This window comes from Gorilla gorilla, chromosome 1, assembly GCF_029281585.2.
Source record: "Gorilla gorilla gorilla isolate KB3781 chromosome 1, NHGRI_mGorGor1-v2.1_pri, whole genome shotgun sequence".
NCBI lineage: Eukaryota > Metazoa > Chordata > Mammalia > Primates > Hominidae > Gorilla > Gorilla gorilla.
This window is the reverse complement of record NC_073224.2, coordinates 143,411,061-143,434,256: the sequence shown is the minus strand read 5'-3', so window position 1 is coordinate 143,434,256 and position 23,196 is coordinate 143,411,061. Positions and strand designations below refer to the sequence as shown.

Genomic DNA, 23,196 nt, shown 5'->3' with positions numbered 1-23,196 from the left:
GAAGCTTTGAGAAGTTGCCCTTTCGTAGGCAAAATTTACATCTATCAAGAAAATCTCCATTTGTGAGTGTGTCTCCCTCTCTGCACCAGCAAGTGAGGGAAGACTAAATCACTAGAGAGTCTCAGTCAATGGAAAATAAAGTCGGGGACTTCAATCTTCATAATAAACCTTACCATTGCTTTATGGTTAACCAAGCTTTTCCCTACCTTCTTCTTTCTTTGTTTCAGGGAACATGGCATTTAAGCCTGACGTGTAAGACGATTATTTGAGATCTGGAGATGCACTCAATTCTCTTAGTTATCTTCGACGTATAAAATAAATATACGTGTTATTAAACTTCTACTTGTTTTTCTCTTTTAAATCTGTTTCTTGTTACAGGGAGTCCCCCCTACGCTCTCATGAAGGGTAGAGGAGAAAATTATTTTTTCTCCCCTACAACACCATCTGCTCTAAGCTCCATATCAAATCTGTTGCTCTTCCCAGGGAATTTCAGTCTTGCTCCCAAGGATTAGAAAAGCAAAGGTGTGGGTTTCCCCATCCTCTTCAGTTGGAAAGTTAAGTGGCTGCCCTTCATAGTTCCAGTGGAATTCACAGCAACAGGTTTAAGGGAATCCTTTTCTATTTGCTGAGCTGAATCAGGCACCATGTCTAGGACCCTAGCTGTATGAGTAAATTAGTCAAAAATCATGAAAAAGAAAAAGTTGGATTAATATATTGATATAATCAATTGCTTTTGGAAACTGAAAGCACAATGTAGTCACAGTATTGTGATGGCCTCAGTTTCACTATTTGTATCTGTAGGAGACTAACACCTAACTCACTGAATCTTTGTGGGAATAAAATAAGCTATAGGGAGAGAGCTCTTACACAGTGCCTGGCACATGGGTAATTCAGTAAATGAAAGCAGTGAATGCAAAGTGGAATTTCAACAGCAACATTTGAAACTCATGCCAATCTGTGGCCTTGCCTTACCACACTTAAGTCTAAACTGCATTGTCCTTTGGCTTGCGTGTTTTGTAAACCTTCTTGGATTGGCTCTAGTGCAACAGTGAGATTCCAGGGTGAAAAGCTTCTAGAAGTCACACACCCTTGAGGGCAAAAAGCGTCAGTTACGATAATCATCCTTGTCAGCACAGCAGGATCCCTGTTGCACACATCTGCCTGAGTGCAGTGCTGGGGACAGCATTAGACAAGTATCATTTTGTCAATTAACCTTTTTCCATTCTTAGTTTATTAGGGCTCAGCAAATGCATTTACTAAACAGAGAGGGCTTTTACTTTTTTGACACGGTACTTGCAGCTTTGAACACAGCCTACCTGCACTTTCCCCTGACAACAGACTCAGTTGCACCTCTCTGGCATATTGGATAACCTTGTGTCACACTGCATAATAAAATCATTTTAATTTATGGAAGGCGTCGGTTTATTTAACATAAAGAGCAGTAGATGTCACGGTGTTTAACTCAGCTTTTCATATCCGATGGGTATGAGAAAGCAGTGATGTAGATGTTGCCTGTGATAGTGACTACTTACTCCGCTCTACGTTAACCCCCTCAACCCTCTTTATCGAGTCTGTGAGACAGGTGCCACGATGCACACATGTCTCAGATATACCTAATTTAAAAAGTAAAATAAACCGTAATCTCCTAGCTGTTTCTTCTGTCTTAATAAATACCCTCCCCTGAAATCTTCTAATGAATATATAATAACAGATACTGTTTTACTAGCCTCTTGTGATGTGCTAAGTTATGCTAAAGATGTTGCTTTCATCATTGTTGTTTTAATCCCCACAATAACCCTCTGAGTTAGATATTATTACCTCTATTTTACAAATGAGGAAACTATTAAAAGCGTCACAACTGGACAGGGATAAAGCCAAGATTAGAGCCAGTTGTCCTAACCATTATACCCTACACTACCTTCAATCCATGCCATGGCTTGGATCAGATCTCCCATTCTATAAAAATATAAATAGGAAAGGTTGTGATTTTTCCACTAAATTACCTGAATTTTAATTGAATGTGATATCAACTAAGAGGGAAAGCCATAGTTAATAGACTTAATTAAGAATAAATTTAAGGTGGGGGGAGGGGGGAGGGATAGCATTGGGAGATATACCTAATGCTAGGTGACGAGTTAGTGGGTGCAGCGCACCAGCATGGCACATGTATACATATGTAACTAACCTGCACATTGTGCACATGTACCCTAAAACTTAAAGTATAATAATAATAAATTTAAAAAAAAAGAATAAGTTTAAATTTATACAGATTTTAAAAAAGAATAAATTTGGTTTTACAGTACTATTTGGGAGGGAATGACAACATTGGGCATAATATTAAAATGTGTAAAATTCTTGAAGCACAACATACTTACTAGGGTGAGGAAATTAATTTAATTTAATTTTTTTTTTTTTTGAGATGGAGTCTCCCTCTGTCACCCAGGCTGGAGTGCAGTGGCACCATCTTGGCTCATTGTGACTTCCGCCTCTCAGGTTCAAGCGATTCTCCTGTCTCAGCCTCCCAAGTAGCTGGGACTACAGGTGCACATCACCACACCCGGCTAATTTTTGTATTTTTAGTAGAGATGAGGTTTTGCCATGTTGACCAGGTTGGTCTCAAACTCCTGACCTCAGGTGATCCACCTGTCTCGGCCTCCCAAAGTGCTGGGATTACAGATATGAGCCGCTGCGCCTTGCCTAAAGTTATTTTATACATATAATTAATGTAAGGGGGAAAAAACTTTGAAGGTAAGCAAATAGCTACCAATTTAATCTCCTTGTTATAAAAGATGGTGTCAACTTGAAATTCTTCTCCATCTTTTCCAGCCAGAAAGCCCCATATCTCTCTACATCTCCTTTCCTTTCTCCCTATTTGGAATTCCCTATCCCATTACCAACAGTCCATTCCTTTCCACTTCTATTCCATCCCTTTTCCCTGGATTGGTGCTCAGGTCACCTATCTATTGCTGTGGCCATATTTAATACTTCCTTCATACTTTCCCCCACCACTCTGTCTACCTTACCACCAGGTTTTCTCTTCCCTTTCCTACTGTCACATTTATTTCTCAAGTATCCCTATCCTCCCATTGGCAGGTAGTTACTTCTCTCATCCCCTCTCTCCATTTATACCTCTGCTGAATTAGAGCCTTAATTTGAAACTAAAATTTGGTAAAGTCTGAGAAAAAAAGCATACACTGTCTTATTTTATTTTAATTTTCCTGCTTCTTAATTTTTAAAAATAAGTTAATCACTGAAAATTTGGGAAAATTAAGTAACTTATGCTGTTATTATAGAAAGAACACCAAAATGATGTTCTGTGAGATTTTGTGCTCTCTTTGTGGCTTCCGCAGCAACAGTTAACAAATGAATCTCCCTGTTCTAGCTGTGTTGACCTCATCAGTGATTCTGGTAAGACAAACAAGGAGTCAAATGGGAAGACATTTAATTTTGAGGTCCATAAGGAAAAAAAATGCTCAAAAACATTAATGTTTGCCAAATAGACTAAATCAGAAGGGAAATAAGGAAAGTATTTTTTATGATTAGAAAAAATATAAACCATGGAGAATAAAAGTGGAAGCTATAGGAAAGAAGTTCTTATAATCCTAGCTTTGGATGTTACTGCAAATGATTCTAATCACCAAGTTATCATTATTAGTATTATTATTGTTATTACCCATAATAAACATGTGCTGGCTGCCAACAGGATGCCAGGCTCTGCACAAGAGAGCCCTGCAGAGCAGGCTTACAACAGATTATAATTGCAATAGAAAATCATATTAATAGCAATTCAATATTTTATTAGAAAAATAATATTGTTTCCCTCCTCTCTCTGGGTTTTCTATCATCAGGTAGAATACTGACTCTGAGAATGATGTTTCCTAGACCACAAAGCTAATAAATCTCCCACTAAGAATTTCCTCTCTGTAGTTTCCCACCATCAAACACTTCTTGCTTCTGCTTTCATATGATCAAGAGGGACCATTCTACATCTGTTTGGTTTTCTACCTTTCGGATCAAGTAGATTCTCTGATTTAGTCGAGTTGACTGATTTTACAACAGTTGCCTTAAGCAGTGATTTTCAAACTGCTGGTTGCAGCCCATTGGTGAGTCTTGAAATCCATTTAGAGATTTGCACCAAGATTTTAATAAAAGTAATAGGTCATAAAAGAATAGAATAGAAAAAAAAATCCAAATATATTACATTTAGTAACAGTATTGTTTCCTGAACTTTTGTTTTACTTTTATGTGTTTGTTATGTGTATAGTTTTAATAGGTTGTGAAATTAAAGGTACTGGGCCACAGTCAAAAAAAATTAAAACACTAAAGATATGAAGATATGCTTTCTGCTTAATTTGAAGTTCAGGCTACCACCCAAGCCACAACCATAGCAGACAGCGAATGCAATTTCCAAAAGAATCCAACTCTTCCTTATACTACATGTAAAATCAACCAATATTTACTATGGTTACAGTGACTTTATATCCAAGAATTAATTCTAATCTCAAATATTTATTTCTATTGCCATTATAAATACATGCAGACTCGTTAAACCCCAAGTCCCTAAGTCCTGACTATCAGTTTATAAAATACACTCAGCACATGATGTCATTTATAAAGCTACTTGTTTATTCTGTATTTTCTCTGGCTATCACAGGCCTGTCTCTCCCACACAACTTTTTGATGACCTTCACTTGGAATGGCCAGAACCAGCTAATGCAAACCCTGCTGAACCTACAGTAGAAGTTGCTCCTCTCCTCCCCGCCCTCAGTCTCCACCCACTCACAAAAGAAGGCTTTCCAGTCTCCATTCTAGGACTTAGCCTTATAACACATATTACAAGTAAAGTTCCCACTTGCCTCCAGCAGAAAACTCACATCATGTATCACATCTTCTTGGTAAGACTGCCTTCCTTTGCTTTCGTTTTAGCTTGAACTGCTATGCTTTTCCTGCAGCTATAATATTAGACCTTTTTTAAATTGTATAGGTTAAGTACTAGGTTTCTAGGCTTTTATACACTTTCCTCTGATTGTTTTAATTTAATCAAAGTAAAAACATTTGAACTGGGAGTGGGGAGAAGGATGCACGACTGAATTATCAAGATAATCTTCTAGTAAAGACTCCGCGGGAGACTGAGAAGCTGGGAGAGCAAAATATGCAGCAAGTGCCATTAGGATAAAGAGGCTTGCCTGGTGATATTTCAACAAAGACAAACACAGCTTCAAAAGAGCTTTTACAGAGCCACAACTCCACCAATGCTTCTACTCGTTCATCCTAAGCAGACTTTTCTCCTGCTCATGGAAAAGTCCCCTGAAATTTTTACATTCCCACCTCACAAAAATATTATGATGAGATGGTTGGACATAAACATAAAAGAGTTATATTCCTGCTGCGAAGAAAACTAATTACTGAGAAATTTATTTACTTGCAGTGAATAAATTTACTCCCATCAACCATCCTAAAGGACATAAGGGTGGCCAGCAGTGTAAAATGCAATGCAAGGTAAGGTACTTAAGAATAGCTGGGCGCAGTGGCTCATGCCTGTAATCCCAGCACTTTGGGAGGCCGAGGCGGGCGGATCACAAGGTCAGGAGATCGAGACCATCCTGGCTGACACGGTGAAACCCCGTCTCTACTAAAAATACAAAAAATTAGCCGGGCGTGGTGGCGGGCACCTGTAGTCCCAGCTACTAGGGAGGCTGAGGCAGGAGAATGGCGTGAACCCGGGAGGCAGAGCTTGCAGTGAGCGGAGATTGCACCGCTGCACTCCAGCCTGGGTGACAGAGCTAGACTCCATCTCAAAAAAAAAAAAAAAAAGAAAGAAAGAAAGAAAGAACAGAAGCAGAGAGATAGATGCTTTCAGTCATTCGTGTTGAGCAAATTATAGCAACTGAATATTAAATTTGAATGTAAATTTTCTGACAACTACGGAAACCCAAAAATCATCTGAATACCTATAATCTTCCCTGGAATTTAGCCCAGGCGGAAATGTACCATACGGTCCATGTTTAAGGGGCACTCAGTGTGGCCTGGGCGTAAGGTCACCTGGTTCTACTCATGACCCTGCCTCTAATTTACTGTGTTGCCCTTGATAAGTAGTTTCACCTTTAAATTATTTATCTAGGTGATGGGACAATAGAGAAGAAGCTTGGGACTAGAGAATTACAGACGTCCTGTTAAGTACCAAAAATTCTGATTGTAGGAGATGTGGATAGATTTGAAGAAGAAGGACTATTTTGAACCAAGAGCTGTATTAACCACTAAACAGTACAGAAGTTGAAAAATAGCATTTGTATAAAATTAGCCAGTTGTTCTTTTCCCATATGGAATTGGCAGAGTCATCCTTTTATTCACAATTCTAACATCCATTGCTTAATTACAAAATATGGTACAGAATCACTCCCAGTACACAATCAGTCATAAATTCTACTTGCTCGATCTGTTGAATTTATCTACCTGTTTCTCTCCCTATTTCAACCATGTATTGCACAGTTTCCTACCTTGTCTTCCTGTCTTCAGTTTTAGCCCCCTTACTCATTTGCCCCATTGCTACCAGGGTGATTTTTAGATGATGGATGTCTTTCATAGTCTCTTCAGTGACTTCTCAGCACCAGCTCCCCATTTAAAGTCCCCATGACTTTGACCCCACTTACTTCTCTAGGCTTACATCTCTGCACAGTCTTCTTAAATCCTAATGCTTCATTCAGCCGTTCAAAACTACTCACAGATACCCCATGACCCATGCCTTCATGCCATTGCACATCCTGTTTCCTCCCTGAAATATCTTTCTTTTCCCATATCACTTCCCCAGTTCACTTGGCAAAAGCTTCCTTATCTTTCGAGAATCTATTAAATTGTTGCATTTTCTATGAAACATAGAAGTTAACTGGCATTCTCTCTAGAATTTTAATGAGTCTTTCCTCTTTGCCTCACTATACCTTGCACAAGTTCTATCATAGCACTCATGACATGTTATTGTTTATATGTCTGTTTTTCTTCCTCAATCTTTGTCACCAGAAGGCATAAAACAATTACTATTTTTATAATTGGCACTTAAGGAATGTTTGTGGAATAAATGAATATTGGAAGGTTGAGTATGCTCCCTAATTTCTAACCTTAAAAAATTCAAACAGAATTCTTCTTTGTCTTTTCTCTATTATTCATTATTTTAGTCTATCCCCATACTGACTCCTCTCATCATAGCATCTTTGGTGCCCCTCACCCATCTCACTGGTGGTGTTATCCAGGATGTCCTATTTAATTCAATAACTTACTTCCCCTCACCTTCTTTTGACTTATTTTTTATCTGACTCATCCATATTCTGTAGTCCTACTTTGTATGTTTCTCACCTGACAGATTTCTCTTAACAATTTTTTGTGTCTGTTAAATACTTTGCTCATTTCTAGCACTCCACAAATACTAAATGTACCTGTTAAAAAGCAACGATGTCTGCTAAATCGATATCTAGAGGTACCTTCTTAACAAAACAAAACAAAAGCAGTATAATATAGTAGTTAACAAGGAAAATACAGCACAGCAGATTGGTTAATGGGCAAGGCTCCGCAGTCAGACAGTTCAGGGTTTGAGTTCTGCTTCCAGCCCGAATTCATTAGGTGACTGACCTTCGGCAAGTTGCTTAATTTCTGAACTGGATTGTTCTTCTGTGAAAGAGGATAATCACGTCTACTTGTTTGCATTATTTTGAGTACTAAGCAAAATTATTCAGCTGAATGTGTAGCCAAGAGCAAGGGCAAATAATTAATAAATGATGGCTGTTATTATTATAGATTACTGATTATTGTTATCGATTGTTATTATTGATTCAATGCACCACTGGTGCTACACTGAAAAGTATATGGAGACAGTTTTCCCTTTGGGTTTGGGGTGTGGGCCAAAGTGTGCTTATGAAACTGGTTTTCATTTTTTATACAGTCAGTCATGCACGACATAACTATGTTTGAGTCAATGAGGGGCCACATATAAAACAGTGGTCCCATAAGATTATAATGGAGCTGAAAAAGTCTGATTGCTTGATGATGTCGTAGTCGTCATAATGTCGTAGTGCAACACATTACTCACACGTTTGCGGCGATGCTGATGTAAACAAACCTTCTGAGCTGCCAGTCATATAAAAGTCTAGCACATACAATTATATAGAATACATAATAATAATGAAAGTAAACAGCTATGTTACTGGTTTATGTGTTTATTGTACTATACTTTTGTCATTATTTTAGAGTGTACTCCTTTTACTGATTAAAAAAAATTAAGTGTAAAAGAGCCTCAGGTAGGTCCTTCAGGAGACATTTCAGAAGAAGGAAGGCATTGTTATCATAGGAGAGAACAGCTCTATGTGTGTTATTGCCACTGAAAACCTTCCAGTGGGACAAGATGCAGAGGTGGAAGATAGTGATATTGATGATCTTGATTTTGTGTACTCTTAGGCTAATGTGTGTGTGTTTGTGTCTTAGCTTTTAACAAAAAAGTTTAAAAAGTAAATGAATAATTTTTAAAATAGAATAAAGCTTATAGAATAAAGATATAAAGAAGAAAATATTTTTGAAAAACTGTACAATGTGTTTGTGTTTCAAGCTGTATTATTGTAAAAGAGTAAAAAGTTTTTTAAAATTAAAAAGTTTATAAAATTAAAAAGTTGCAGTAAGCTAAAGTTAATTCATTATTGAAGAAATAAAAATATTGTTTTACAAATTTAGTGCAGCCTAACTACACAGTGTGTAGAAAGTCTATAGTAGTGTGCAGAAATGTCCTAGACCTTCACATTCACTCACCACTCACTCATTGACTCATCCAGAGTAACTTCCAGTCCTACTAACTCCATTCATGGTAAATGCCCTATACAAGCATGCCATTTTTTAGTGTGTGTGTGTTTTTTTTGAGACAGAGTCTCCCTCTGTCACCCAGGCTGGAGTGCAATGGTGCGATCTCAGCTCAGGGCAACCTCCGCCTCTCGGGTTCAAAGTGATTCTCCTGCTTCAGCCTCCGGAGTAGCTGGGGTTACAGTTACTCTTACTGTACTTTTTCTGTGTTTTTATGTGTTTGGATACTCAAATACTTACTGTTTTGTTACAACTGCCTGCAGTGTTCAGTACAGTAACGTGCTGTACTGTACAGGTTTGTAGCCTAGGAGAAATAGGCTGTACCATACAGCCGAGGTGTGTGTAGGCTATACCATGTAGGTTTCTGTTACTGCGCTCCATGATGTTTGCAGAATGACAAAATTGCCTAACGACACATTTCTTAGATGGTATCCATGTCGCTGATGTATGACTATTAAGATAAGAGGCTCACTGAGAATCTTTGCTGTTGGTCTGTTTTTTAGCAAGGGTTTATGCTAATAGATGATCATTCTGCAGAATTCCACTTGGAATCCATACTGACTCCAACCCCAAATCAGAAGCCCCGGTATAACACTTAGCCTCAAAAGCCAAGCTATGAAAAGACCATGGGCAAACTGGAAAGCAGCACCAGCATTTCTGGTGTCATTGTCATTGCAGTTGTTGTTTTTATTATTATTCACCTTTTTTTCCAATAAAAAGCTGAGAATCACTAAATAAAAAAAAAAGACTCTGTAGCCTCAATAATGTGATAAATGCCATTTGCACAGTCTTACTGTCGACCTAGGTAACAGCTTGTGACTTTGTCTTGGACAAAGGAAATCACTCTCTTTGATGAACACTTCGGGATGATTTCAGCTTCCAATATTCTCTTCCTCTTAGACAGCTACTGTAACAAAAGCCTGTAGGGAGAGCTAAAGCTTCGCCTGTTTACAATACCCACACACTGGCTCTCTATTTTAATTTTAAAAAACAAACTCAGAGCTCAAATCACTCTCATATTTAATATTTGCCTTAAAATAGCTGTCTATTTTATTTTGCTTTTTAAATTAAAACGGCTTTATATGACAGGCAGCAGAAAAGAGAGAGACTGAAATGGTGATTCAGGAAGGAGTGGCTTTAACAGCAGAAGCTCATTTGTTCCCCTTTTGAGGAAAAGAATGTGGTAACAGCTATGGCATTGTTGTTTCTGGCATGCCAGCTGTAGCCCAGAACAGGACTACATGCCATTAATTTCAATAATTCCTGTATGTTTTTGAGGAAACACACACACACATACACACACACTCACCCACTGTCTTACTTTAAATAAATTCTACAATAAGCCACCTGTTCATTAAATATGATTACACAAATGTGATTTAAAATACTTACTGAGTTTTCCCTTGAATTCTCTTTTTAAAGAGAAATTGGAAGTCACCTGTAGATTCCAGACCATGTTGTTACCCCTTTATGGCTTCTTTCCAAACTCAAAATCAGTGGCATAATTGCCAGCCTGGGTTCAAGCCTTCCCTACCTTCTGAATAAGTTACCAACCAGTGAAACAGTACACAAAAGCACCTGCAAATCATATAACTTGGTCAATCACTTCAAAACCTCTCTCTGGCTTTTTGCAGGCTGGGCTTCACGCTGCCTGACGCAGCATGCTGGTTGTGTTCAGCCATTATGCAATGATGTTCTATGTTGCCAGTAAACCATGGCTTTATGCCACCGTTCAGTATAGCAGCTCCATTTAGCTTCATTTATTGGATTTTTAAATCCTCTTATACAGTAGGTGTTGATCTCTCCTGAAGTTGTGATTACAGCTCTAACTATTGACACTTCGATCACAGCCAATCCCTCCATTCTTTGCCCTCATGCTGACATGAAGTGGTAGTTCTTCCAACTCTGTAGTCTCTGATTCTTCAGCCCCCACCCCACACACTTGGCCACACGAACATAATAAGGAGTACGTATATGCTGATTACTTCATTCTCTTAGCAATTTGGAATCCTTACATTGCCTTCTCTTGCTGTGTTGCTTCTCTGCAGAGACGGGAACTGTGGCGCTAAGTCTGACCATACACAGGGCTCTAGGATCCATTTACATCTAAAATGCTGCCTCTTTTCCATTCAAAAATTTGGTTTCTGACATTATCCACCTGGAATGTTGTCTACTAAGTTATTGAAATAATTGTGAGTGAGCACTTGTTTAGAAGAGATTCTACCTTTCTGTTTGTTGTCTAGTCTCAGGGATAAGATTTGCTGGATTTGCAAATTCCGGCACTTTGAGTGTAATGGGAACGAACTGACACTGAAAATCACAACGTCCAAGTTTGAATATCAGTTTAGCAATCAATTAACTGTGTGATGAGTAAGTCACTCAACTTCTCTGAGCCTCAGCTACCTCATCTGTAAAATGAGAACTCAAGTTTCTTCATAGCCTTATTGTGAGGCTTTAAATGAGAAAATATGTGTGGAAGTATCTGACACACAGCAGATTGTCAGTTAGTTTTTATTTCATTTTCAGTTTTGCCCTTTGCTGTCTCGGGTTCACTAGACCAATTGTTGCCCATGAAAGACGAGACAATCATTCTGTCATATTTCTTCACCTTAGTGTAGGTCAGATTAAGGAGTCTGATCTTATCATGCTGCTAGTCTGACTTGTGTTACCCCTACTGGCCTTGTCTTGGTGCCTGGAATTCTCCTAGAATATACTCCCATTAGTGGAAGCAATGATTCAGTGATAATGAACCCTGATGGATGTTTAACCTCTTACTTAGCTAATTAAGCAACTTTCAGCTCTAACATATGTTTACATTGGTCTTAAAATATACTACTCCATTCGCAGGTTCTAATTCTTAGGAAAAAGAAAAGAGAAAAATATATATATATACTGCTCCAAGTAGGTCCAGGATATATGTAGAACCATCCTATAGAATTCTTACTGAAGAAATATATAAACCTTGTATATAAGCATTCTATACCTTTGGCAAAGGAAGACCTATTTAATGTAACATAATTTCTAGAAGAAAACACCTAGAAGGCTACAAGTAGATGGGGCAGCTCCATTCCCTTTTGACAGTTAAGTAGATAATTGTCTTTTGCTTTGAAAGGACTAAATCAGTAGAGGACAATTCATATACTAATTGTACAAAGCATTAAGTTTGCTGTTGCTTTCTTCTTGCTTTTGAAATGTGGAAAAGACAAACAAGGAACCATTAAGAGAGACAGAGAACCCATAAGAAATTAGGTAACTGATTGTCAAAGTTCCTTGCTGTGACTTTCCTAGACACGAAAGCTGAAGTCTCATGAAAAGTAATTTATAGGCCAGGAGTGGTGGCTCACACCTATAATCCCAGCACTTTAGGAGGCCGAGGCAGGCGGATCATTTGAGGTCTGGAGTTCGAGACCACCCTGACTAACGTGGTGAAACCCTGTCTCTACTAAAAACACAAAAACATTAGCCAGGCATGGTGGTGCATGAGGATGAGGCAGGAGAATTTCTTGAACCCAGAAGGTGGAGGTTGCAGTGAGCCGAGATCACGCCACTGCACTCCACCCGGGGCGACAGAGCGAGACTGTCTCAAAAAAATAAAAAGGGGATTTTATAAAGTATTAATGTTTATTATATAAGAGATTGGGGAATTACGTGTGGGGTGCTCAGTGTCTGAATGGTGAAATGCCTAAGAAATTCTGATATCAAATTAAACAAGGTCCTGTATTACAGGACCTCGAAGAATCTTTAATATGCTATTGTATGTTGTGGAACATCAAGAACTCAACTAAGTGTTCTGGTTTTACAAATGTAATTCTCCTCAGAACTTGTTTTTCAGAGAGCATATCAAAGGACTAGCATTCAATGAATACTTTCTGCTTTGAGAGACTCTGCCATAATGTGAAAGTCCGATCAATGGTGGCCAAGAGAAAGATTTTCTATACAAAACTAGCCTAAATTACCGCACTTTATAAGATTCAGGATATCTTTTCCCCAAGATAGAAGCAAAGGTAAGCTCTAAAAAACAAAAAAAAAAAAAAAAAAAAAAAATCCAGGCCATGCATGCTGGCTCACGCCTGTAATCCCAGCATTTTGGGAGGCCGAGGCAGGTGGGTCACCTGAGGTCAGGAGTTCAAGACCAGCCTGGCCAACATGGTGAAATCCCATCTTTATTAAAAATATAAAAATTAGCCTCATATGGTAGTGGGCTCCTGTAATCCCCTCAGGAGGTTGAGGCTGGAGAATCACTTGAACCCAGGAAGTGGAGGTTGCAGTGAGCCGAGATCATGCCATTGCACTCCAGCCTGGGCAACAGAGTGAGACTCTACCTCAAATAACAATAAAAAAGGGAATCCAAAGTATCAAAATCTAGAGTCACTGTTAGTGTATTTGGTGCTTGGTACTAATTTAGTGATTATAAGGGCCCAACAAAAAGACCCATAGTTAAAGTGCTAGAGCAGATTTCACAAGATCAGCATTCTGGCCAAAGACCTGTTCCAACAAACCACCAAATTATAACCATAGGCATGCCAATTAACAGCTCTATGTCTTAATTCCCTTGTCTATAAGATGAAGTTGAAGTTTCCAGAATCTAGATGAAGGTTAAGCACCCTTCAGTTATATCACTCATAGAATTGCATCTCAGAGTTGGGAGGCTCCTCTTAGACAGGTAATGAATCATCCAGGTAATGAATTCCTGTTGCTGTCCCCAAGAGGTGAACATCAAGCTCTATTTAGACCTTTTATGGCAGGAAACTCACATTCTTGCAAGGAAGTCCATTCTGCTTTGGACAGATCTAGCTGCAAGGAAATTAGAACTGTTCCTTATTTTGAATGAAATCTATCTTTCTATAACTTCCCTTCATTTGTCCTTATTTAATTGTCTGAGGTCATAAAGAATTAGTCTGAACCTTTAAAAATGTGCAGGCAGTTATCGTCTTCCATAAGTAATTTCTTCTCTAGCATACATATTCCTAGTTTCTTTAACCTTTCTTCTGACATAGTTTAGTTTTCCTCAACACACTGTCTTTTGAATATGCTATGGTTTTTCGATGTCTACATAAATTATGGTACCTCAAATGAAGTAAAATACCAGGCATATGTTTTTTGTGACCAATTTAAAAGAGAACAATATCCTCACTTCCACGTTTCCCAACATTATATGTATATAATGTGTATATAGATGGCTTTGGCATTTGCTATGTGTGCTAGGCACTGTGTAACATGCTTTACAGATGTTGACACATTTAATTCTCACAATAAACCTGTGAGGTAGGTACTTTGGTCATTCTCATTGTTTTAGATGAGGAAACTACAATCTAGTCTTCATCAGTGCCCCTCAAACTTTAATGTGCACAAAAGTCATGTGTGGTTTTTATTAAAATTTAGATTCTAATTTAGTAGGCTATCTGTGGGTCCTAAAGTTCTGCATGCACCAAGGTGATATTGATGCTGCTGGTCCAGGGATCATAATTAAAGTAGGAAGAGTCTATATAATGTGATAAAATTATATGAAATGACAAAACAGGAAAGCATTAAGCTCCAGCAGCAAGAAGCATTTTTAATAACGTTATAGATATAGAAACTTTCAGAGAATTTATGTTTATTTGGAGAAACTTTTTTTAGCTTAGACCCTAATCGGGAAGATTTTCCTATACTAAGAACTGGCTTATAAAACCCTTTCTACCACTGAAGTATAAAATAATAACAACTGACATTTCTTAAGTACTTGCCATATGTCAGATCCTCTTCTGAGAAACTTCAACATCTCACATCATTTCATGCTTCCCACAACCCTGTGAGGTAAATCCTAACATTACCTTGTTTAAAAAATGAGAAAACCTGGGCAAAAAGAAGAGCAAAACTAACCCCTCTTTGTTTTTGGTCAGAGGAAACAGAAAGATTAAGTAACTACACTGAGATCACACAGCTAGTACGTGGTAGAAGGGGATGCAGAGCTGCCTGACTCCTGACACCAGACACCTGACACCAGCGTCCAATTGCCTAACTAGGAAGCTGCACCACTTCACATTTCATCTCCTGGAGAATAAAGGCGGCAGTGCAAGAGATTCAGGGAATGGAGAAATTGCAGGGGCAAGTGAGTAGAAAAAGGTCACTTCCCCAGTTTAATGGTAGCTGTGAAGCAGGCATTTCCCTAATATTGAAGAAATCAACCTCCAACACACTGTTAAATTCTACAATAGAGGCAATATTAAGAGTACACAGTACTCTGATAGTACACTCTGATCAAGTACATAGAGACTACAGATTTTCTGTAACTAATAATTACTTTAATGTTTAAAATACCAGATCTAGCTCAGATCCTGTGCTAGATACCATCTTATACATGTGAGTGCTGTCCTCTGTGAGCTCACAGTCCACCTGGGGAGTCACCGATAAACAAATAACTCACTAGTACATTATAAACACTGTCACGGTAACAATGGAACAGACAAGGTGGATAACGAAAAGCTACAGTGGAGACAGTCATCAGGTGATTTGAGGCTAAAGAGAATTCTGGCAGAACAAACCATGAGAGCAAAGTCAAGGATGACCTAATGTGACTTTTTCTTAGTTGTAACAATACATAGGATGGTTTTTAATCAAATGTTTGCTCCATAGGTATGATTCATTTTAATGATTCTCAAATTTATGATCCTAAGAAAACACTACCCTTAGGTAAAGTCAACTCTTAATTGTAATTTTGATTTTCTTTGTATTTTTTCTTAAACCAGTTGGCATCTACTTTGGCTGATTATTAAGAAATATCAAACAGATATTAAGGAAACCATTAAAGGTAGATGTTTGAGCCTAGTTTAATAACTTGGATAGTAAAATTATCCCTAGATTCTTTCCACCACTGAATTAACATAAATCAATTTTCATATTACTGCCAAACACCATAGTTTTCAGGAGCTATGCAGTGCAAACAAGTGTATTTTGCCTGATAAGAATTACTAAAGTCACTTGTTTTCATCAACTTTATATTTTATGTTTTAAAAGTCGGGTACGTATCTTAGGCAATCATTCATGGTGAAAGTGGACTTGTCCTACACATCAGTAATACAAGCAAATTCAAGACACACAATAGTATAAGTAACTAAAATAAAATAATTTAAGTTGAGGAATTTATTTTTGCAAGTATGTGCAGGAGAGATTGGTCAAGGATCCCCATGTGAATTGCAGGCCCAGCATATGGCTTGTGGTTTAGACACTGTGACAAAGTCATTTTCCACCAGCTTGTACCAGTGTAGCTCATTTTCAGAAAATATCCAGGGGTAGCAGAGAAACTTCCAGTGCTGAAAACTCTACAATTCTTAGTTTTCTAAGACGTAGCAAATATCATTTGAATAGAAATGTTATATCTATCTGGCAAGAAAGGAGAGTAAAGAATCAAAAGAGAGAAGAAGCAAAAAAATGATTGGCAAATCTTGCCATCTCATCACTTTTTTTTTTTTTTTTTTTTGCGACGGAATCTTGCTCTGTTGCCCAGGCTGGAGTTCAGTGGGGCGATCTCAGCTCACTGCAGCTTCTGCCTCCCAGGTTTAAGTGATTTTCGTGCCTCAGCCTCCTGAGTAGCTGTGATTACAGGTGCCCGCCACCACACCCAGCTAATTTTTGTAGTTTTAGTAAGAGATGGGGTTTCACCATGTTGGCCAGGCTGGTCTCGAGCTCCTGACCTCAAATGATTTGCCTATCTGGGCCTCCCAAAGTGCTAGGATTACAGGCGTGAGCCACCACACCCAGCCTATCTCACCACTTTTTATGAACAGCCTTCTGTAGCTTCTTGTGCTACTTCAGAGTTATACTGCACCTGAACAGTGGGCACATTCCTATGTATTGAAGGTGTCTGTTTATTTATCCAGTAGGTTTCCCTGAATCATTGATTGTCACTCTGGTAGACGCTGGGGAAATAAATGCCTCATGCCATCTACCAAAGGAGCTAACATTTGTAGCAGAGAAAGACAAACTTGCAAAGAAAGGTAACTAGTAAAGCATTGTAGTGTGGAGTAGAGTTGGAACAAAGGAGAAGAGCCATTTTTACCCGAGACCAAGTGAAGAGGGAGAAGAAATGCTTCTTTTAGGAGAGAAGTGACCTCTGATCAGAGTACGAAAAATGAGAGCAGAATGTTAAGCAGACTAAAAGGAAAGAATTTTTTTAGAAGGAAACAAAAGGAGGATTTACAAAGGCACAGGGATTGGAAAGAATAGAGTTTATTCAGGAAAACACAAATAATTTGGTGTGGCTGGAGCTTAAGGTGGTACTCCTTGCTACACATCTATTTCCCGTAGTGGCTGTTTGGAGACAAGGAGTTGAAATTGAGTTCTATTGCAGTAGTTGAAATAGATGATGAATGTCAGAATGGAGTGGAGAGGAGATGGCAAGGAGGACTAGAAGGCTGTGACTGGAGCTGAGCCAACTTTAGTCACAGACTGTCAATTGGGAGTGAGGCAGAAGAACACTATGAGGATGAATTCCAGGATTCAGTTTAGGAGTGCATAAATGGTGATGCCAATTGATATGTATCCAATTTTGGAAATTTCTATTATTGGTCTTCTGATGAGCTTCCTTCAAATCAAAGAGAGGATATTGGTTAGGAAGGAATTCATTGTATTATTTTGTTCAAGTAAATTGGAACTATTTGAATGATTTCTCATAGTCTTTGGGCTAAAATTAGATACTGTATGCTGTTTTATTGTACCACATTGTTATAATATTCCCTCTCATTTGGGACGTGGCAATTGCTTTAGAAACAGCATGGAAAAATAAATCATAAGGAGTTAAAAATGTAAGAGAGAAGCATCAAGTTATTAGGCAAGGCTTTGAGAAGATAAATGGTTTGTGAGAGAAATGTAATTAACAGGTTACACTGTATATGTTTGCAAAATGCCTATGATGCATGAAAACGTTTTTGTCTACTTAATTTTCCTAAGATTGTGTGTTTATATTTAAATTAATTAAATGCAAACAGCCTTGTGCTCTAAGTAATTTTGTAGTAACTGATACGTGCAGTCAAATCAGTGGAATGTAGTTAAAAATGGCTAACCCAAAAGCTTGCGGCCCCAAAAGGCATCCTCACTGGTTAGGGCCTGAAGACAGTTGTTCCACAGAGTAAGCTACTGTCCTTAAAGGGAAAGAATCTTGAAGCCTCAGTGTGTAGCAGCCAGAGCCTTCCCATACAAAGGGAGATTTGCAGCTTATTAAGGCTTCCCAAGAACATAAGCACCTTGAGAGCAGAGATATCCATCTCTTTTGTTCACTGATATATCCCAAGTGCTTAGAAAACACTACATGTCCAATAAGTATTTGCTTGATTAGAAAGTCGCTGAATAAATGCCTCAGCAACCTAACAGCATAATATGAGAGCAAAGATTTGGTCTCAGAGTCCTGGATTTTAACCCTCATTGGTAATGTGATATTGAGTAATTCACTTAATGTTTCAAGACTATTTTCTCACCAGTAAAAAATGGGGACAATAGTTAGGAAAATGAGTTTACAACAGAGAGTTTATGTGAAAGCACATCACAAACATTAAAGGACTGATGTATTCAGTTACCGTCTTAGGGGCAGAGATTCTACTTATGCATCACTAATTAATTCTCAGTCCCCAGTGCTTATGTATTATTTATTTTCCATTCTCCTGACACACAATCAGTCCATAGTAAATGTTTATTAATTTGACTTAAATTCACTATGGCTGGTCCATCTTACATTGGAGAATGGGGGAGAAAGCAAGTTGGCATGAATGGTAAGAAATCATTGCCAGAAAGTATCTGGAGTTGGCTTGTTGGGGTTTCTAAGATCTAGGTTTCTTTCTCAGTCTGGTACCTCTCTCAACCTGCTTTTTAGGATCATTTTCAATCAGGACAATTCTTCCCCCTACCTCCATATAAAACTACTATATTATGTAGCAGACTGACCTAAACCCATTGGCTCTTTGCAGCACAGTTCTGTTGCTGACCAAATGGTACCTCATTTGAAAATGTCATCTACAAATACCATGTGTAGATATGGCCATATACATGTCTCCACTGGCATAGAAAAGTATACATATACTTGAGTAAGTCTCTGTCTCATGGACAGACTACTTTTCAAAATTTCACTTGTAAGAATTCTATTCAAGAATTTATTCAACAAACATTAAGCCCTAGTTGTGTTATGGCCTCTGTGTTGAGCATTGGGAAAGAAAGATCCCCAATAGGTCATCCCTGCCATCTCTGGCTACTCATTTTCTATACAAAAGGAGAACAAGGAGAAAGCTATATGGTAATATGAGCGAAAGATGCCTTGGTGGCAATGCAGATTTGAAGGAGGCCTTGGAAGAGTGAGATATTGACAGGTCTGCATGATTATTTGGATATGATGGAGTCGATGGAGTAGGTATACTCTAAGATGGCTTTGTCGATTTACGGCTTCAGTGAGTGGGTGAATGGTTTGACTGTTATGAAGAGACACCAAAAGGATAAGCAGTTTTAAGGCAGAAAATAATTATTGTAATTATGTAATTCTTTTAATTACTTAGCATGACTCTGGAGTTCAACAGATAGTACCTCATCAATATCTTGCACTCAATATGTATTAAATGAATAAATCAGTGAATTGAATCCCTGCCTTGACACTTACTAGCTGTGAGACTTTGAGCAAGTCACATAACCTCTTTAAGTCTCTTATTTTTCAAACATAGAGACAATAATACCAACTTCATTAGGTAATTAATTATTTATACAAATAGAGTGAAAGGCTGTATGTAAAGTGCTTGGCACGGGTAGTACCAGGTATATACTAAGATCTCAATAAGCAGTGACTGCTTTCATTAATCCCTGTCTCGTTGGGATTATGTCACTCATACAGGGCAGAGAAAAAAAAATGGACAGATGTGAATAATTGGTAATGATATTAATAGTATTAGCATATTTTTTATAATTGTTGACTGAACCTCTCACTAACACAGAACATATAGCTTTAGTTTATTTTTGGGGGACATAGCAACCTGATAAACTGAGTCCAGCACTCTCTACGTTGGGATCTGGTTTAAATCCCTGTCAACACTCAACACTCTACCAACCCAGTCCCTATGCACCTTTTCTTTGCCTTTCCCACAAGATGGCTAGCTCAATGACAAATGATCAGAAGAAATCAAGGCAAGGAAAATTAAGAACAGACTCCCACCAGCCTATTAAACTTTAATATTGTGTGTAAGGGCAGACCATACAGTCAACATAATCATATGCGTAGTACATGTGAATATGCAAAAAACATGTAAATCATACCACTTTAAATGCAAATATATGCATGGCCTTTTTTATTATCTATGCCACTTGAATATGACCCTCAGGATAACCTTAGTGGAAACTACTGTGCTAGGTACCATTTTTTAACTAAATCACTGATCTGAGATTTTCCTAAAAAGGAATTCAGGAATGAAAAAGAAATATGTTTTACAGTTCACATCTGTGTGGGTTAAACCACCTGCTATGATTCTGTAGATTGTTTTCCTTTTACTGCTTTGTACTATTAGTTGATTTTTATGTGTACATGTTTTCTCTCCAGCCGCCCCCAACCCCAGATTGCAAGTTCCTTGAAAGAAAGCACTGTGTATTCTAATCCATTATGTCCTATTATAACCCTGGCAGATCAGGTTTTCAAAAATGAAGGGAGCTCCCTCCTCCATGAAAGGATATCATCTTATCTGTTCCTCATTGTTCGTCCCAGTCTCCATACCCCCTAACTTCCACATTTCTATCCTTTTTTCACCTTGGTGACCTTCTTGGTCTCCTACTCTCCCTTCCCTGTGGACTGTGCTTTTGTCTCTCTTCCTTGGCTCGGCACACTCATGGATAGTCTGCTTTGTAGAAACCCTCTGCCTTTAGATGGATCCCCAAAACACCTCTCCCTGCACCCTGGCCTCCGAAGTAATCTCCCACCAGTTCTCCACTAATCTCACTTTGGAGTATACTCATCCACGGTTTTGAATCCTCCTTTTCAGATTCTACGCCCAGAGTCTTTCTATGCAGTTTGAAACCATCCAGATACCTAGAGTTTTAAGGGCTTACATAATATCATGTTCCTTCAGTAGTATTATTGTTGGCCCCCATAGTCACCCAAAATAGCCTGCATACTCCTCAGGTGTACCCTAACAATAAGACCTCACACAACTCTTTCCCGCAACCACATCTCACACTGTGGTAGAGTGGGATGCCCTACTTATAGGTAATAAAAATTGCTAAGCTTAATGCCCTGTCCAGTGGCTCCTTAAACTGCTGTGGGGTTTTACCATCCTTATTTCCTTTTTTCTTTATTGTTGTAATGTCTTCATTTCATCCGGGAACTCTTCGTATCCAAGTTAAAGTTTATTGACTGCTACTTCATTCCCAGGTACCTGCCTAAACACCAGGTCTGTCTGCGCTAAACTTGTCAATGGTTTTTCTTGGTTTAGGCATATACTACCTGCTCAAATAGCTTCTAAGGTCCTCTGGGAAATGAGCAATTCATTTCTGTTCTGTCAGCACAAATCTATAGAGGATAGTTTACAATCGTGTTGCCGCTTTTTAGGGAAATAGCTCTTTTAAGGAACAGCTCTATTACATATGCCAGGGAGGTCCAAGGTACTTTCTGAAAGACTGCTTGTTTCTATTTTTAAAAACCTTTTTCTATACAGTAGGGGTCAGCAAACTTTTTCTGTAAAGGGCCTGATGTTAGTATTTTAGAATTTGTTGGCCATCCAATCCCTCTGACAACTGTTCAACTCAGCCACTGTTATGCAGAAGTATCCATACACGGTACCTAAATAAATTGATGTAGACTGCATTAAAGTAAAAGGAAGAAAGAAAGGAAAAGAGGAAGGGAGGAAAGTAGGAAGACTGGAGAATTTGAGGGGGAGGGTAAAGGGCCTTGCTTTAATCTGGCAAATAATACATAATACAGCAATACTTTGATATCCAAAGGTGATCTATTCTTTCTGTGTCTATACAAGCCAGTATTGCGGAGCAGAAAAGCAATGAGTGGTTAGGATTAAAATACCCATTTCTTATATTTTCATCAATTAGAGATCTGGCTCCTCATTCATAAATTGAATCTGGTTTTTGACCTGCATGATGGGAATAATAATACCTGCATTGCTGGGTTGTTATAAAATACAGCACTTTGTAATCTATATAGAAAGCTTTAAAAGGAAGCCTTTCATATTATTATCATTCAGCTATATAAAATCATCAATAAACTAATCAGCCTAATGAAACAATTATCTTATTTAGCAAAATATATCATTTGGCTCAACACTGCAGTTTAAGGAAATTATTTGGTGACTTTTGACATATTTGGGAATCACAAAGTAAATCATGTAAAGCCCTCCAGCAATGCTTCTTTACTAAAGCAAAACTGGTATTTAAAATGGCCCACTGATTAGCCAACAAGACTTTGTCATACAATATGAATCAAAATTAATGGGAACAGCTCATTTTAAAATTAAAAGTTTTTCTGATTATAAAATGTATTAATATACACAAATTATGAATTTTAGGAAAATACAGGAAATAAACAAAGAAGAAATTAAAGATCATATTTATGATAACCTAGAGATAACAATTTTTAATACCTTGATTTTTTTATTTTCTATGATTTATGGAAACTATACAATGTCTTTGTATTTAATTGAGCTCATACTTAATATATTAAAGCTCTGTAAACTGTTCTTTTCCTTAACTAAAACAAAAAATTTTTTTCTCGTTTCTTTAAATGTTACATGAAAAGATTTTACATGCCTTTATACTATGTAATCCAATAGATATGCCCTACTTTATTTAACTAATTATGAATTTAAGATATTTAGATTACTTCCAGTCTTCCAGTATCACATGTAATGTAGTCATAAACTTCTTGTTACATATATTTTGCCTATGTTTATGACTATTTATTCAAAGATTAAAATTCTGTATATAGAATTAAAGTTCAAATATATGTATGTGTATGTATACACATCTGCATTACCTCCAAAATAGTTTTAATAATTTAACTTCATTTTTCAAAACCCTGCCAGCACTAGGTTTTATATTTTCATCAAATTAACAAGTGACAGTGGTATCATATTATCTTAATTTACATTCATTTTAGCATTAGCATGGTTAAATGCATTTTCATAAATTGATTGGTTATTTGCAATTTTTTAGTGAATTTCTACATTTCTATTGAGTTGTTCATGTTTTAAGATATTTTTAAAGAAGCTGGGAATCTTTATAATTAATTTTTTACCAGTCATACATTACAAATTTTTTTATTTGACATTTGCGTTTTAAATTTATTTATATCATTTAACATATGGACAGTTTGTGTTTATACTTTTTTTTTTTTTTTTTTTTTGAGACAGAGCC

The 23,196-nt window shown here is 37.7% G+C and overlaps 1 long non-coding RNA gene across 3 annotated transcripts in view; it reads left to right on the top strand.

Annotated features, from left to right (window-relative positions):
* The first annotated feature begins 4,654 nt into the window (after positions 1-4,654).
* Positions 4,655-23,196, top strand: part of LOC134756913 (uncharacterized) — a 48,503-nt gene continuing 29,961 nt past the window's right edge. For 2 of the 3 annotated variants that reach the window (XR_010130367.1, XR_010130366.1), the window contains exon 1: positions 4,791-4,895. This is a non-coding gene — a long non-coding RNA (uncharacterized lncRNA). Of the gene's footprint in view, positions 4,896-23,196 lie in introns of all 3 variants that reach the window. The other variant, XR_010130368.1, reaches the window with a different exon arrangement.